Source organism: Lutra lutra, chromosome 11 (genome assembly GCF_902655055.1).
Source record: "Lutra lutra chromosome 11, mLutLut1.2, whole genome shotgun sequence".
Lineage (NCBI taxonomy): Eukaryota > Metazoa > Chordata > Mammalia > Carnivora > Mustelidae > Lutra > Lutra lutra.
Genome location: NC_062288.1, coordinates 10,969,723 through 10,988,992, shown reverse-complemented (window position 1 = coordinate 10,988,992; position 19,270 = coordinate 10,969,723).

Here is a 19,270-nt window from a genome sequence, read left to right as displayed (position 1 = left end):
CTATTCTAACAGACCAACTCTTATAAACGTATTCTCTTAATATAAAAATATTAACTCAATCATCTTGATTCTGTTAATATTTTTAAATTTAATCTCAGTCTTTTTGAGGTTAAAACATGCTAACCAACGAAAATGTAATTACATCATTCTCCAAAATTTAGGGGATAACTAGCAGTTCTTGAAGATAGATTATCAGGCAAGAAGCTGATTAAAGTCTAGTTAAGGACACCAATAGTCTCCTTTCCACCATCATACAGATTGCCACGGGGGCTCCAAAACATGGTGAATGGGTTGGCATCACAGAGAGCCCACATCTCTCAAGTTCAAGTTGTATCCAACAGAATTCTGTATGAAAATCTGCTACCTTCATTCATGTTGCTGTATCACTTAGCTGGATTTCCCATTGATTTCCTTCATACAACTATTTAAATGTCTCTTCACAAATGTAAAGACTTTGAACTTGACACATTTACATTTTTTTTCATATTCTCCCTGTTAGGACCACATAACCTTTATAAAAAATGAGATGATGTCTGGGCACCTGGGTGGCTCAGTGGGTTGGCCCTCTGCCTTAGGCTCAGGTCATGATCTCAGGGTCCCAGGATGGAGCCCCACATCATGCTCTCTGCTCAGCAGGGAATATGCTTCCCCCTTTTTCTCTGCCTACTTGTGATCTCTCTCTCTCTCTCTGTGAAATAAATAAATAAAATCATTTTTTAAAAAAATGAGATGATGTCCAACTGAATCCTAGTTACCAAAAACAGACTTTGCAACCAGATTTCCATGATTTGGAGTTCCAGCCCTACCACTGCATGGTTGGGTGACCTTGGGTAGGACACTTCAGTTCTCAGGGAGAGCCTCACTTTCTTATCTGTAAAAGTTATAATTTGGGGATTGTTATGGGGTTTATCTAAGTTAATCTGGAAAAAGCTCTTAAAAGCTCCTGGCACATAAGAAGAATTCTATAAGCATTAACAATGACCATTAATCTTTCATGAGGAAGATTATTTTATTGATGGGATGTCTGCCCGTCTTGTAATCATAGAGAATCAGCCATAAGATGGACCTGGTGAGGCCTTCTATAGTTCTCTACTAATTCTAATCTTACTGAGCTGTAATTATTTTTGTAGAGAAGAAAATAATCATGTTAAAGCTTTTCAGGAGACTTGCCCTGCTGTTTATTGTATTTATTTTTATAAAAAGATTTTATTTATTTATTTGAGAGAGAGAGAGAGAGAGCGACAGAGAGCACGAGTGGGGAGGAGAAGGAGAAGCGGCCTCCCTCTCCAGCAAGGAGCACAATGCAGGGCTCTATCCCAGGACCCTGGGGTCATGACCTGAGCTGAGGGCAGACGCTTAGCCAAATGAGCCAACCAGGAGCCCCAGACCTCCTATTTATAAAAAGCTTTAATGAGGCTTTCTCTTAGCCAAAGCTCAGTTTCTCTGGACTTGGTCACTATAGAGAAGTCTGAGGCTCAGGAGGGAGGTGAACCAGTGGAACCACACACCCTACGTCCAAGCCAGATGTGCCTAGAGAGACTTCCTTCACTACAGAGGGGAAATCTAACCCCCACATTACCTGAACGCCCTTGTAACTAGGGTTCAGCAGTGATTTGGTTTCCACCGGATGCACACATGCGACGTTTGGAACCTGCCAGTGAAGAGCCGGAGTGTGGTAGCCCTTTCCCCGTCGAGGCTGAAGCAGGGCTCCCGGTGCCCAGGCCCTGACTTTGTTGTTGAGAATCAGCAATCAAAAAACGTTGCTTTCTTCCTTGCTCTAGTCCAAAGTTTCTTCTGTTTGTTTCCCAAGCCATGCACAGCCTAGAATAGCAGTTCTCAATCAGGGGTGATTCCCCAGCCCCCAGGGGACAGTTGTTAGTACCTGGAGACATTTTTGACCGTCAGGAACCAGCATGTCGCTGGGGAAGCAGAGGTACCGGTGGACTGTGACTGCCATCTGGTGAGTAGAGACCAGAGAGGCTCTTCAACATCCTACACGATGTCCTTCCACAGCTGAGATTTATTTATCTGGTCCAAAACGCCAGTGGTGCCAAGGTCGAGAAACCCTAGAAGCACATAATGTGCTCATATCTGCTGACTATGAGTTGCTTTTATTCAACCTCGAGGTGAAGAGATAACAAGTAGGAAGGGATTGGGAGAAGAGCATGAGAGCATTCCAAGGCGCACAAAGGCTTCCCGGAATGTTGATTTTTGGCTGGTGTCTTGATTAGTGGTCAGTGGTATCTCTCCCTTTAACTTGAGCGAGTGATTCTAATTTCTGAATGCTATTCTCTGTATGGGGAAAAAAAAAAAAGTAGTCCTCATTTGTTCTAAAAGAGGAAAGATGGAGGAAATTTTGACTCTCTCACTAATTTGTTGAAATGTTCCCTAGACCCTCACTGCTTGAAGTGTGGTCTGAAAACCAACGCCAATGGCAGCACTGGGAGTTTGTTAGAAGTGAAAATGTCCTACTCCCAGCCCAGAGCCTTTGAATCAGAATATGCGTTCTAACAAGATCCCCAGAAGACTGGTGTGCACTGCAGAGGCAAAACCAGCACACACGTGTGGATTGGAGAGACAACTTTTAATTGGTAACTCCTACATATTGAGTTGCCTGGTTTCGTCCCTTAGCTCCCTGGCCAGTAAAAAGCAAAATTCCCAAATCAGACGCATACATCAGTGTAACTTCAGATCTGCTTTGTTTTCATATCTGATCGCTACTTAAACATCAGCAGCCCAGAACACATCAATTATTTCTTTCTCCCTCTATTAAGAATTTAACGATCTGCAAATAAGCTCCTGAGAAGATCACACATAAAGAGACCCTATGGTCCTTTTATAGTGTGAGTCATTACACCCTTTATTTGTGTCACTTGTGAGAGAGATGTTTCGCTACTGCTGTTAGGTATACTGCTCGGTCATGTAGAAGGCTATCCTATTAGAGAAAGTCATACCTTCTCAGCAGAAATATTCCCAGCACACACCCCTGCACGCACATCCACAAGGATTTTGTGGATGGCGCTTGGGTGTCCACATAACACTTTGGTCCCTCCCAGACCACGTACAGACGTGGCTCTACACATCACTATGATTCCTCCACAGGGATTCAGCAGGGATATCTGCCAAGGGGGTGAGACTCCACCAGAGGCAAATGGGTGGTTTGCAGACCATTTCACAGAGGACTAGGGTTCTGTTGAGCCGCCTCATGGACGGAGGGAAAATTGAGTTGTAGGGCTCAAGGGACACTCCATTCCCACTCAAACCAGATAACTTGTATTTGTATCTGTTCTGAAATTAGAGTGTGTAAAATTTCATTTGCAAAATGCAAAAAAAAATTTGAAGAACACTGGATCAGTTTGCCAAGATCTAGTCAAGATCCATCGTGCTACACATAACCTACAGAAACACAAATCGTAACAAAATTTGGAAAGATGCTTGCTCTCAACAACAATCAAACACAATTTCATTTTTCTCATGATATTATTATAAAAGGCATTTTTTAAAGAGTCTATTTATTTGAGAGAGAGAGAGTGAAAGAGAACACGAGCAGGGTGTGGGGCAGGGGGAGAAGCAGACTCCCTGTTGAAAAAGAGAGTCCAATGCGGGGCTCGAACCCGAGACTCCGGGATCATGACCTGAGCTGAAGGCAGATGCTTAACCGACTGAGCCATCCAGGTGCCCCAATAAAAAGCTTTGTTTTTTTTTTTAATATCCATGTCTCCTTAAGGTGTGGTGGAAAAGAAAGTCATGCATATGCGTGATAGGGTTATAAGATGATACCATGGTCTTTCGGAGTAAGTAGATAATAGGTGTCACAATCCACATGACTATTAATATCCTTTAATGTAGATATGCCATATCTTTAACTTTCACATAGAGAAGTAATTTGAAATTCATTTAACGATTCTATATGCCAACGTATTTATTGTAGTGCTATTTATTATATCAGAAAAACGAAAACAATCTGAATGTTCAAAATAGTCCAATTAAATGATTATAGTTTTATATAACAACATAATGCTTATGCCATCATGTTAGGTTAAGAAAAATATGATATAGAAAATGCGAACTAGGGGTGCCTGCATGGCTCAGTTGGCTGGGCATCCGACTTTTGATTTCGGTTCAGGTCATGATCTCAGGCTCTGCCCTGGGCATGGACCCTGCTTGGGATTCTCTCTCTCCCTCTCTCATGGCCCCTCCCCCTTCTAAAAAATGTGCAAACTATACTTTCTAAAATGTCATTATGTAGAGAAAGATGGCAAAAAGCACACAATAGTTACATAGGTGACGAGATGATCATTTATCTTTTCTTGTCCTATTTCTAAATTTTGAGTAGTTTGAATGGTATTTTAAAATGAAACCAAGTCTTTTTGAAGGAATCTTAAGACTTTAATGGTCACCATAAAATAAGTATCTCTAAACTTGCATGTAATAGCCACTACCTCGGCACTTAACATTAAAAGAAAAATTGTCTTTACCCTCAGTCAACTGAACAAAGATACGGTGAGCGGAGAGATGTGTGCAGGGTGTAGGGACATATGGCGGGGCTTGCCACTGAGGGGAGTGCTTCTGACAATTCTGTTGTAATATATAATAATGAGTCTGGGAATAGATTATCTGCACGTTGAATCATCAACACACAAGAATACTTCTACCTGTATTCATGTCTAATGATTTTTTTTACCCAAAAGGCATAAAAGAGCTGGTCACTGGCTTGATTTCACATAGAGATATTGACTTGGGCAATGGTCTCAGCCCAATTTCTTGGCATTTTTCTGAGTATGAGAAATAGGTCGAAGAATAAGACTTTGGAAAGTAAGGAATTGCTGTCCCTGGGCAGAGGTAAAGCAGGGGTGGAAGAAGGTGGCTTCCCAGATCACCGAACCGGAAGAGATATGGTGCCAGGTCAGAGAGTCTAAGAGACCCGGGGGGGTCTCTGGTGCCCTTCTCTTCAGACATGGCCTTTTTAGCTTAATATTTATGCAATGGACTCCTGCCTGATTTCATAAATTAAAGGTGTAGCATACATTCGCCACTAATTTTGGGGAAATCAGAAATGGGAAGGTACTTAGCCTCAACAAATTTCTCTAAAGACAGAAAATGTTTTAGACCTTATTCTAATGGTTAACACCAGACCAGCCCACAGCTCGCCTGCTTCCTTGTCCAGACTTCTTCATTATTTGTTTGCTTTCACAACCACACTATGCTTGATTTCATTTGGAGTAGGGTGCCTGGTTACTATTTAGGGTTAAAATAATCATTCCCAAGTTACTATTTGGGGTGTGAGGTAAGAAGCCTTTATCAATGTGTGTCCAGGTTCCTGCCAGGTTAAATTAATTAAGCTAGAAAGGATCATCTATTTTAATCCCCATAAAAAATGTATTAGAGAGGGGCACCTGGGTGGCTCAGTGGGTTAAAGCCTCTGCCTTCAGCTCAGGTCATGATCTCAGGGTCCTGGGATTGAGCCCCACGTTGGGCTCTCTGCTCAGCAGGGAGCCTGCTTCCCTTCCTCTCTCTCTCTGTCTGCCTCTCTGCCTACTTGTGATCTCTGTCTGTCAAATAAATAAATAAAAATCTTTAAAAAAAAAAAAGTTAGTCTGTAAGGCAGGGAGGGGTCACCCTTTCTGTAAGAGGCGGTCCCATCTGGTCGGCTTGATTCTCGATGCTTGGCGCGAAATAAAGCTTTGCTTGACCTTCGCTTTGTATCCATCTCATTCCTTTAAAAAAAAAATGTATTAGAGAGATGCTATTAATTCCATTTTATAGACTAAGAAACTGAGACCCAGAGAGCTTATACAATGTGGCCACAATTCAGAGCTAGTAAGTGGCTGGCCACGATCTGGATTTACGTGTTAGTGAGCCCAGTGGCTCTTGCTCTTCCCACCATGTCCAGCTACTGTCTACAGCTGACTTGGCTTAGCTTCCAGGAAGAGACAAGTGTACCCAATGTCTTGGGCAGAGCTGAGCCGCAGCCCTCCCCTGTCCCTCGTTGCCTGTACCATGTCAGTGGTATTGGCTAGCTACACAAAGAAAGAAATGGAAGGACAGCAAAAGGCACACGATCGCTCGACCTTACCAGGAAGTCTACACGTGGTTGATGATGCTGGTCTCCTTCTCTTTATGACTGCGAGGAGATGAAAAATAGCTTCTCTTCCAAAAAATGTGTGGCACACCCAGCTTGTGGTCTGTAAACACCATCTCACCAAAGGAACCAGGGACTAGGATCATCACAAAGGGGCTCCGAAGTCAACACTGGGAAGACTGCAGAATAATTGCAAGGTGTTGAAACACATCAAATGTGTTCAAACCCGTGAATTCATAATGATACAATAACAAAATCCTTATTGATCACCATTAGTAGATGCTAGGGAATCAACACACTTGAGAAAACTGGCAAATAAAAAGAAAGCCTCAACCATGTGTCTTGTCTTTTTTATGTCATTGGAACCTATGTAAATTTAAATAATATATATAAATTTATATAATTATTAATTATATAAATTTAAATCTGTCTTTGGCTACGAAGATGACGTGCTACACACAAGCCATTCCCACAAGGGAACACAATGCCTGCACTGTGTTCCTACATAACTTTAAATTGACACTAATTTTAGTGACAAGGCCACCTCGGATGACCAGATTTGGTGGTCCTGCCAGAAGAGGAATTACCCATTTGGTCTAAACGTGGCTGTGGCTCTGGTGCCCACCCAGTTAACATCAGGACGGCAGTGCTAAGCAGAAAAGGCCGAGAGCTCCCCCGTGTGGCCGATTCAGGTTAAAACAAACCCGAGATGTCAGAAGAGCGCTCGCTTTCCAGGCCTAATACACTCCTGAATGTTAATCCAGCCCTCCCACCCTAACAGTAATGAAACAAATTTTTCAAAGAAACAAATTTCCCTTTTCAGAGCACAACAATCGAAAACTCTTCAATAATAACAGTCCTAAAAGGGTTAGACATGTGATATGTGTTTATGGTCTTATGTGCCCGTTTTCGCAAATGTTTTAGGTGATTTCCCAGACCTCTGGCACGTAAAAGGCTGGAGACACTTTGTTCTTCTTCGTAACAAATTATTAATGCGTCCAAGTGGAGAAAGAACAACCCTAAAAAGTGAGAATGTCAAAAATCTGACTTTCTCTGAGAGCGTTGACTTCCTATAATTCCCTGGGAATTAGAACAGGAAAGAGGGAGTGACAGCTCTGTTCTCTGGCCTCCGGGCAGCTCCAAAGGGACCATGTTTCTGACTCCGTGAGGCAGAGGGCCTGACCCGCCCAGGAACAAACAGCAGAGTGGACCCCCAAGACCAAGCCTTCCTCACCCCAGGCTGGCTCTTCCCACAGCACGATTCCCCCAGGAGCTCCCTTTTTCCATGAGGCCTCAGGGAAGTCATGGCTGCCTTTCCTTTCCTGCAAAATGAGGGCACTGGGCTTACGATCATTTTGTTCCAAAGTAAAGCCCTTATCACTCTTCTAATGTTTGTAGAGTCCAAGGCTCTTTGCTAGACCAAACTTTAGTCAGGCTTCTGAGCTTTCTCGTAGGCCCATCGATGCGCTTTAGCAAGAACCCCTACTCTTTTTTTTTTTTTAAGATTTTTATTTATTTATTTGACAGAGAGAGATCACAAGTAGGCAGAGAGGCAGGCAGAGAGAGAGGAAGGGAAGCAGGCTTCCCACTGAGCAGAGAGCCCGATGTAGGACTCGATCCCAGGACCCTGGGATCATGACCTGAGCCAAAGGCAGCGGCTTAACCCACTGAGCCACCCAGGCACCCCAAGAACCCCTACTCTTAACATGGGATCAGGTCCTCGCCCTTCACCATTCCCCAGAGATGGCTCACCCCCGCCTACCTTCAGAAAAGACCCTGCTAGGATCGTTTAGCCAGAACCCACCAACCCTCTGATGTCTCCTTTTAGTAATTTTCTATCCACTCACCCCACCCATGCAATATTCAGAATCAAGCATAGTTTTAAACTGAGGTTTCTCTTCTTCTATTGTTATAGTCCTGAATAAAATTTGTTTTTACTACTTTACTGTCCAGCTCTGGCTTTTCTTTGATATGAGTCCCTTCCTCAAATTACTCTGGGCCAGGGGAGTCTCCTTTCTAAGAGGGATGCCCCCACTTGGGAGCAATTCACACCCAGTTATTCAAGGAGGGGTATAGAGACCAGAACCTGCTGTCCCATAGAGGGGGCTGCCCCCGCTCCTGGCTCCCTGAGCCTCCTTTGTGGCTTATCAAGTTGTTTTTGTTTTTTTTTAAAGATTTTATTTATTTGACAGACAGAGAGAGATCACAGTAGGCAGAGAGGCAGACAGAGAGAGGAGGAAGCAGGCTCCCTGCTGAGCAGAGAGCCCGATGCGGGGCTCGATCCCAGGACCCCGGGATCATGACCTGAGCTGAAGGCAGAGGCTTAACCCACTGAGCTACCCAGGCGCCCCTGGCTTATCAAGTTTTAACTGATCCCTTTGCCCAGCCTTTTTTTTTTTTTAATAAAGATTTTATTTATTTATTTGGCAGAGATCACAAGTAAGCAGAGAGGCAGGCGGGAGAGAGAGAGAGAGAGAGAGGGGAAGAAGCAGGCTCCCTGCAGAGCAGAGAGCCCGATGTGGGGCTCAATCCCAAGACCCTGGGATCACAACCCTAGCCAAAGGCAGAGGCTTTAACCCACTGAGCCACCCAGGTACTCACCCGCCCCCTTTGCCCAGTCTTAACTCTTATACTACTCACAGTGGGGGAGTCATGACCTAGGGTCAAGGATATACCCCAGTAGACCTCCTCAGACACACAAACCTCCATCTTAGAAGGAGCTCATTAAAGACAATCCCAAGAGAAGAAGAGTCAGGTTCTGGGGGTCCCAGGAGCCCGGTCTATTAGTTGTATGTTTGAGACCTTTAGCCCCTTGGGCAGGGAGGGGTCTGCATCTCCAGGGTGGGAAGGATCGTCAGGTATAGGCCTCTCATAGGAATTAAACAGGCCCATAGTACAGACACTCGGTAACGTCTTTGTTCTTGTCCTATTATCGTGGTGTTGATGTTGACAGTGACCATGATGATGATGATGATGATGAATGAATGAAAGTTAGTGGCTTAATGTTCCACCCATTAGGTTAACTATTGCTGTTCTTTCAAACCTTGACCCAGCTTAGCGGTTCCCAAGCTCTAATTCAGAGCAGGTGGAGGGGAGGTGGGTGGGTGTCCAGTGTCTTTCAGTGGCTCTGAGACAGCCCGGGGTGATACAGTGGTCTCCGGACAGCACTTAGAAAACTGTCCCAAGCACATGGCTTCCTTGAGCTGAGGCCCCACCTACAGACTCTGACCCTGATCTGAAAGTAAACTGGTATTTCCACACTGCCAGCCAAAAGACAACTTGAGCTCCAATCTAGAAAGGGGGTTTCCACATTATTCCAGAAGATCGCAGGATACAGTGTAGAGAAAATGCGCTTGTGGAGAACATAGGTAGGTGTAACTAGGGAGTGTAGAAGGGAACAGTCACTCTGGAGATTAAGTATGCTCTTTTCCCAGGACCCAGAAATCCCACTCCCTGGGATGTACCCCAAGGAACTCTCCTGCTCACCAATATTCTCCTCCCAGAGTTCTCTGTAGTCATGGGAAGTTGGAGGCAGCAGAGAGGTCCATTGTAGGAGAACTGATAAATAAATATGACAGATGACAGGTGCAATTAGAAGTCATAACCTAAATGAGAATAAAGCAGCATGAATGGTTGACCAAAAGAGTACTGAGTGGAAATAATAGGAGAGTTTTATAAACGAGAGCTTTATAGCACAGTTGGGTTCATATTTCCTAGAAATTCATACCCACTCCAGAGCACAACAAAGTTCAGAAGGACACATGAGATCATTAAAGTAGTTACACAGGAAGGATATATTTGTTATCAATAAAGATCTCCAACATTGGGGCACCTGGGTGGCTCAGTGGGTTAAGCCGCTGCCTTCAGCTCAGGTCATGATCTCAGGGTCCTGGGATCGAGTCCCGCATTGGGCTCTCTGCTCAGCAGGGAGCCTGCTTCCCTTCCTCTCTCTCTGCCAGACATACGTACTGATGACATCCACTGTCACTGAAATGGCTTGACCTTGCAGCATGGCCCTTTGCTCCAGGCTTCCAGACTGCCCCTCAGAGCAACGAATAGCAGAGATGCCTCTTTCTAGGCCCAGTGCAAACCTGCAGCAGCACCATCTGAATGTATTTTTAACGGCCCATTCCTGGGTATATGGAGCCAAGGAATAAACATGGTCAGCCAACTCCCGAGATGACTTTCATGGGCTGTGTACTTCGGGAACCAATGTGATAGGATGAGAAAAAGAGAAACACCCTGGAATTAAACACTTCAAGATTTTTTCAGGCAAATGTTTGAAAATATTAATTTTGTAGCTCATTATTGATAAGAAATATGTCCAAATGGTACGTAAACCGTAAATGGTCCACAGGCCTTCATCTGAAATCCTGAGACCCACAAAGCCCTTAAAGCACACAAAGATTTATATTCTTTACATATCCCATTTAATGTGACTAATTATATATATGTATATTTCACTGCTGAAATATTAATGTGGTTTTTTAACCGAGTGCTGCCCCCAACGCTACTAGGGGGTACATAGTACATGTTATAATGCCTTTTCTAAAAACCAAAATATTCTGAAATCCAAAATACATCTGACTGCAAAGATTTGAAGTTTGGGATTGTGTGGAATATTCTAGCAAGATAATAGAGTATATTACTGTATGATTTCTAACCAAACTGCAACTCTTCTTCTTTATGGCTCTCCTCATCTCTGGGGCCCCCATCTATGGAAACATCCACCTGCAGCTGTGCCTTGAGGAGGCCCTGCCGCCCAGCTACCTCATAGTAGGTGGAATCCCAGAATGTGGTTTGCACGCCTGTCAGTGATCCCTGTTTGTTCACTTCTTCCCGCTGAGTCTCCAGCAAGAAACTAGCATACTAGAGCTTGTCCTCCATTTTCCCAGAGCTTCCCTCGACTTTCCTCAGCAGAAAGCTCTTTCTCCACACCCAACGAAAAGCAGTCCACTGGCCTCCACTCTGGCCTTCTCAGAACAATCAAGCAATTGCATCGTGGGAGGCAAAGGGGGGCCAGGCTCTGAGGCAGCACCCCTGAGTCTGCTCAGTCCGCCTCCCTGTCCTTGCAGAGGACGCATTCTCTGTAACTGTGCTCCCTGTCATCAGTACCCAGTGCTCATGACTCAGCACACCAAGCACTGATCTGAGAGATCACTAGTAAAATAATGCTGACCTGTTCAAGAGTGTCATCTGAACTTTTGAAAAGTCCAGCAGCTCCCGAGCAGGATCTGGGAGAAGCCAAGCTAAGACATAAAAGAGATGTCAGAGCAGAAGAGCAAGCAGACTCTTGTTCACGTGAAGAAAGGTAGTATGGTATGGACTAAAGGGATGAGAGGCAGAAAAGCACGTCAAGGCACCAGCATTGCCTCCTGCATCCCTTGGGTTAACCAGGGTGTCCCGGCTCCTGGGTCACTTGTAGGGGAATGTGGTGGGCCTCGTGGGTGCCACCACCTCCCTGACACCATGTGATGAAGCAAGTGGAAGGGGATTGTGGCTGGCTGGACAGTCTTCCATAAAGACGAACACATGAGCATGTCTGGCTGTCATCATTTCCCTGTGGGTTTTGTTTTGGCCATTCTGCCTTCGCTCTGCCCCCCAACATGGATGAGACCCAATTCACAGCTGTAAGAAGTTGAAGCCCAGATCCAGTGGTCTGCTGTGGCAACAGCTCCCTAGGGTCAGGCTGCCCGCTCCACTCGCATCAAGGACAGCCCATCTTTTTGGGCACTTGCCAGGGCTTTCTCAAGTTCTGTTTTAGACTTGACTTACTCACTCCCGTTTTCTGGCCAAGGACAAAATCGGCTTGCCTCAGAATAGAGAATCAGCACAGACGCCAGGCCTTTTTTCTTCCCAACACTGTGAAACCAACCGAATCATTTAGAAAGACTCAGGACAGTTTCTTCACCCTTTCTATCATATCTTTGGAACAATATTAAACATCCTGTAGGCAGTTAATAAAGAGTTATTGGCTGTTGATGACTGATGTTGATTATTTTCACATTTTCTGGGTCTGCCCCAATTCAACTTTGCAAGTGATCCTCTTCCCCAAAAGCTCTGGAATGTTCACTGCTCAGCCACATCATCGCTTGTTCCCTGCCTTCCTTCCACCCTCAGGATAATCAGGAAATAACATCATGCTTTGTATAACTTTTCTTCCCCCAATTATACCACTATAATTTGTTTTCTGATGCTTGGTAACACAGCTGAAGGGCTGACCACCTAAGCCCTCAATGGTGTTGGAGAATGAGTCTGGATACATTTAGTTACTTGGTGTCACCTAGCCAGACATGACAAGAAGGATCTGTGAATAGGGAAGTGACACACACCAGAATCTCTTAAAAGAAAATGGCATTCAGGTTGAGAGCCTATGAACCAATGAGGAAGAAGCAATGTTTAAATTTCCCAAGTCAGTGTGTATGGTCTGAGACACTTTCTTCTAAATTGGTGAACATTCCAATTTGTTCTCAACTGTTTGAATTTCTCAATTCCCCTGACAGCATTTTTCACAGAAATAGAATAACACTGAAGTTTGTATGGAACCCCAACAGACCCCAAATAGCCAACTCAATCTTAAAAAAAAAAAAAAAAAAAAAAAAAAGAACAGAGCTGGAAGTATCACAATCCCAGATTTCAACATATTACTACAAAACTATAATAATGAAAACAGTATGGTACTGGCACCAAAATAAAGACACATAGACCAATAGAAGAGAACAGAGAGACCAGAAATCAACCCATATCTATACGGTCAACTAATCCATGACAAAGGATGCAAGAATATACAATGGGGGAAAAATAGTCTCCTTAGCAAATCGTGCTGGTGAAACTGCACGGCTACATGCCAAAGAATGGAACTAGGGGCACCTGGATGGCTCAGTCAATTAAGCATCCAACCCCTTCCAGCTTAGGTCATGATCCCACGGTAGTGAAATTGAGCTCCATGGTGGGCTCCCCAGTCACTGTGGAGTCTGCTTGAGATTCTCTTTTTCCCTGTCCCTCTGCCCCTCCCCCCCCCACTCACACTCCCTCTGTCAAATAAATAAATAAAGAATAAATCTTAAAACAAACAAACAAAAAAAAGCACACAAGAATGGAACTAGACCACTTTCTTACACCACACACAAAAATAAACTAAAAAGTGGATTAAAGACCTAAATGTGAGACCTCAAACCATTAAACTCCTGGAAGAAAACAAACAAAAAAATCTCCTTGACATCAGCTATTAAGTTTTTCTAGATATGTCTCATTAGGTAAAGAAAAGCAAAATAAAAACGAACTATTGCGACTACACCAAAATAAAATGCTTTTGCACCATGGAGGAAATCATCAATGAAACCAAAATGCAACCTACTGAATGGAAAAAGATAATTGCAAATGACATATGGATAAGGAGTTAGTATCTAAAATATATTTTAAAAAAACTTTAAAACTCAGCATCAAAAAAACAAATAATCCTATTAAAATGGGCAGAGGACCTAAATAGCCATTTCTCCAAAGAAGACATAGAGATGACCAATAGACCCATGAAAAGATTCTCAACATGACTCATCAGGGAAATACAAATCAAAACCATAAGGAGGTGTCACATTACACCTCTCAGAATGGCTAGACTCAAAAAGACAAAAAATAACAGGTGTTGGCGAAGATGTGGAGAAAAGGGAGCCCTCTTGTTCCGTTGGTAGGAATGCAAATAGGGGCAGCCACTCTGGAAAACAGTATGGGGTTTCCTCAAGAAGTTAAAAATAGAGCTACCCTATGATCCAGTAATTCCGCCACTGGGTATTTACCCAAAGAAAATGAAAACACTAATTTGGAAAGATATATGCCCCCTTATGTTTACTGAAGCATTATTTACAATAGACAAGATAAGGAAGCAACTCAGTGTTCAACAATAGATGAACAGATGAAGCGGCTACAGTACATATACACAATGGAATATTACTCGGCCATAAAAAAGAATGAGGTTTGCCCTTTTGTAACAACATGGATGGATCTTAAGGGTATAATGCTCAGTGAAATAAGTCAGTCATAATATGACAAATACCATATGATTTCACTCACATGTGGAAGCTAAGAAACTAAACAAATGGCAAAGAAAAAAGAAACAAACACAAAAACAGAGTCTTAAATACAGAGAACAAGCCGGTGGTTACCAGAGGGAGGTGACTGGGGGATGGGTGAAAAAGGTGAAGGAGATTAAGAGTACACTGACTGTGGGGTGCTTGGGTGGCTCAGTGGGTTAAGCCTCTGCCTTCGGCTCAGGTCATGCTCTGAGGGTCCTGGGATGGAGACCTGCATCGGGTTCTCTGCTCAGCGGGGAGCCTGCTTCCCCTTCTCTCTCTGCCTGCCTCTCTGCCTACTTGTGAACTCTCTCTGACAAATAAATAAAACTTAAAAAAAAAAAAAGTATACTGACCGTGATGAGCCCCGAGTCAGGTGTAGAATTTTTGAATCATTATATTGTACACCTGAAACTAACTTAATACTGTACACTAACTTTTCAATTTAACAAAACAAAGAATATCTCAATTCCCTGTACTTCATAGAATTTAGCATTTTTCTTTTCACCACGTAGAGCTGGGTGTATAGCTACTGACTGATGTGACCAGAATTTTAATCAAACTGCTTCAGTTGGATTTCATCAAAGCGATTCAGTTTTTGGTCGAAGTGATTTTAATCAAAGTGATTTGTTGGATCCACAAATCACTGAGCCCCTTCCACAACAGTGGCTGTTTGCCGACCTGCATATAGCTGTTCTCTCTCAGAAGCTGAGTGTCTCCCCTGTGTGCCCCACCCTGCTATCCCGGTACAGACTCAAGCCTCCCTCACCTTACTCACTCCTCTGTGTCCACTGTCCTGGGTCTTAAGGCCCAGCCCTTCTAGTCTCCTGGAGGCAGATTGGGTAGAAAAAGGGAAGAAGAAAGCCAGAAGACAGTGAAAGAAAGGGAAGGGAAACCCCCACGATCTCCCTTTCCTGACCCCCTTTCCCTCCAGGGCTGCCCTGGGTAGTGGCCTGGAGGAGATGGGGGAGGGGCAGGAAGGCAAAAGGAAAGAGAGAAGCAGCCACAGAGAAAATGGGCCCTGGAACCCCATTCTATTCTTCCCCTCCCTCTGCCTGCCCTCGCCGCCACCTGAGAGCCTGCCCAGCCCAGCCCGGGACCCTCAGCCTGAGAGTAGACATGGAGGGACTTACAGGGGAGGGATTCTCTGCTTCCCAATTCCCAGCTCCCAGCACAATCTACGAATGACCTTTCAGCACACAGTGCTTTGTAAACAGATACTATTTAAATTCCACCTTGCGTTCAAGGATGCATGTATTTATATTTCATACTAAGCAAAACCGTTTTCTGACAATCTGTTAAATATAGCTGTTTCAGACTTTAAGTGTAATTATTTATATCTGAGGGCAAGTTCCATCGTTTTAACCCTATTCGTTATTTTAAAAACCAACTGTCTTTACTATCTATATTTTTTCTTCTTTTTTTTTTCCAAAGATTTTATTTGTTTATCAAATAGAGATCACAAGTAGGCAGAGAGGCAGGCAGAGAGAGAGAGGGAAGCAGGCTCCCTGCTGAGCAGAGAGCCTGATGCGGGGCTCGATCCCAGGACCTTGGGATCATGGCCCGAGCCCAAGGTAGAGGTCACCTACTGAGCCACCCAGGCGCCCCTACTATCTATATTTTTATTTTTATTTTTATAAAATTTTATATTTATATTATATTTATATTTTATATTTTTATAATAACATTTGAATAATCTTTATTAGTGTTGCTATAACAAATGTACAAATTACCATATATATTTATATACAGTGATCCTCATATGTATGAAATTTACTATAAGAAATTACATATCATTTATTACATACAATATAGCTTTTACACGTGTATAATATTAAACATCACCAAAAAAAAAAAAAAAAGACTGGAAGAAAGTACTTAAATGTTAACTATGGGACTGGAATTACGGGATACTTTAAAATTCCTACTTTCCTACTTTCTATGGCTCCCAGATTTCTTCTTATAACACATACTACTTTTATAACTGGAAAAATAAAAATAAGTGTAATTCTATATTTTAATACATTAATGCCTGTTATCTACAAAAGCTGGCTAAAACAAGCAAAACAAGGGCAGTGTTAGAGCCAATGCTCCAAATTTGGATTTTCAAAAATAGGACTATCTATTACAGTGTTTTAAAATATGACAGGAATTTAGAAATTGTTAGAGCGGTAGAAGCCTATAATTAAGAGACTCTAGAAAAGTTATCTTCCCAGGGATTATCTGTGGTAGAAACAAACTCTAGCTCATTCTTGGGAAAACAAACCCTTGTTCAGATAAGTATCTCAAGTCATAGAAAGTCCCCTCAGTTGGTGAACTGTTACTTTCTTGGTGGATTTCTTGATCTAATATTTTCATCATTTCTGAAACATAAATGTATTTTTAACTCAGACTTCTCTGTAACACTCATATTTCCATCCTGCCTGTTGTGTCTGTTTCCAGCAGAACTGTCTTCGCAGACGGCGGGAGCGGAAGTGGGCAGGGATTAGGAGAGCTGCCACCCCGCTCCGTCCCAGCAGTGTCATAAGGACCCCAACCCTTTGGATTTGTCACTCAACGGCCCAGAGCTGCCGCATCCTCACCAAGACTGGGTTCCACAGCACTGAGCACTTGGGCGCGCGGCCATGTGGGGCCACGCCTGCTAACACCACTGTCCCCAACATCTAGTGTGGCCGTCCTTCTCTGTCCCTCTCGCTCAGGAGTGAACCAAGTCCAGGGAAATGGGTGCACAGCCCCTGGGGAGTAGACAGTACTCTCCAGGAACTTTGGGAAGACACTTCAGAGCCCCAAAAAAGAGGAGCACCAGGGCGTAACAATGTCCTGTGGCACAAGAGACCTGACGGAGGCAGACGACGGAACGGAGAAAGGAAAGAGGCACTGGGGCAACATTTGTTTTTCTCCTTCCCCAAAGCAAGGGGCAGCTGAAGGAACAGAGTGACAGCATTCCCAAAGCAGTCCCCATGAAGACCTGTGACCTGCTGTCTGTCCTTGGGAACAACAAGGACAGACAGTGGCCAGCAGGCTCCCTGGTGAAGTGTTCACAGAGGCCACTCAGCCGTCTGGCCCAGCTCTGGTTCATGACTCAGACAGGGGGTCTGAGGGACCAGGGGACATGGTGAGCGTCTCCGGTTCACCGGTAGGTGAGCATGTGGGGCTGCTATGTCGGTGCCTCGGACACCTCGCTAAAACATTGTGACAAGAAAGCTGTTGGTAGGACGCTCTGGGATGTAGGTTGTGTGTATTTTCCCAGGTGCTGGTTGGACTTAGGAGAAAGAGAAATATGAAACCCACCGGGCTGAGCAGAGCAGGAACATCTCCAATCAAAGGGTTAAGAGGTTACTATTATGTTTAAGAAGCAGGACAAACCCTCTGGCGGTTGAGACTGTGAAGAGGGACCAGGGGCACATTAAGGCCGGCAAAAGTCAACAATAATCTTTCAAAGGAAAAATAAAGTGCCCATAAACCAAATCCCCTCACTCACATTTCCTGAACATCTAACCGAGATAGCTAATTGGCGAGCCATCTCCCATCTCCATCTCCTGTCTTCAGGCCCTTCCGACTTTCCTTTTTTTTATTTAAAAACATCTTGAATAATCTGCATAAGGAGGAGGTTTCTCTGACAGAAACTACAGGGTCAGGAACCATCTCACGGGCTGTGACAGAAACACTGAGCGCAACAGATAACAGAGGTTTCAGCAAAGAGACCAAAAATTATTTTGTTAGGACAATGATTTCTCAATTTAGAAGTCTCATGGATTTCTTGGCATGTATGTGACAAACCAGACAGTCTGGGATTTTAGCTTCTTGTTTGATGTCTATTTATTAATATTGTAGATTTCATGGAAATGTATTGCTACTTTAAGATGGGCCCACAATGTTTCTAAATCCTTAATGGCATCCTGAAATTTCAAGGAACAAAACGAATAAAACTTACAGATATATGCAGGCCTGGTCTAGGGGAGGTGGTAGGCTCCGTCTTTAGAAAGGCTCTTGCTTTATCCTTGTTCGGCCTCTTTATCTTAGAGATCAAAGAGAGAGACACAGGGTCTTTAGTTAGCAACACACAATGGTGAATTCCTCCAAAAACTATTCTATTTAGATAATGCAAAAACCTAATCTAGAAAGAGAAAAGGTACATTTCTACGGAAAGAAAACAAAGCAGAACATTTTTGCCCTTGTGAAAAAATTGGCCCTTTGCCCTGGGGTGGCTAAAGACAGGTTTTTGGAACTGACATATTAATGCCCAAGATATATGCATATTCACTGGGGGTTGGGAGGGGAGCAAATTCCTCAGCGATATCTGTAGTATTCCCCTCATTCATAACGATGACGTAGCATTTCGGGGTGGGTGTGTAACCAAATGGTTGACAAAGACCTTTCAAGGTCTTATGTTACCTATTTCCATGAAGCTGCCATTTTTAAGCTTTTGTGATCAGAATAAAAAGTTGGATTTACTTTGAGGTGCTCTACGCTATGGGTACTGGAAGTAGGTTATTTTGATAATCTCATTTCAAAGTACATATTTGCCCACACAAGTGAAACTAGCAGAGAAAAGTTGCCCAATAACCATTTACGCTACAAAAGGCTTGGCCCTGTGTGGAGGTACAGAGGGGGCAAGATGGCGGGCTCCATACCTCTGCTTCCCAGCCCTGCCCTGACTACGGTTCACTCAGCAGGATGGCAGGACAGCCACAGGGTGAGGGCAGTGTCAAGCTAGGAAAGGAGCAAAACTGCTTTGCCAACAAGCCTTTGTTAATGAATAAATTAGCCCAGTGGTGGGGGGTGGGGGGCGTTCACAGTCTGCTCGCCTCTTGCCTGCCTCAGAGAGTCATGTGTTTGTCAGCCTCTGGTCCCCGTTCTATGTCCTTATCTGCACTCTGACCAGATGTCCCTCAGCTAAGCAGGAAAGGTCTGCCCCACAAGACCAGTTCCTGGGGAAGGCAGCTGGAAGAGGACACAGAGAAAGGGGGGGGGGGCAGGAAAGAATGAGGGGTGGGTGCGGAGAAATGGTGGAAGAGGAAGATGAAGGTGGTGCCTGGAAAATGAAAGTCTGTCCTTGGGGGGTTGAGGTAAAACAGGAAGGGTCCTAACGGGGTATTCCAAGTACTTCTGGGGTTGAAAC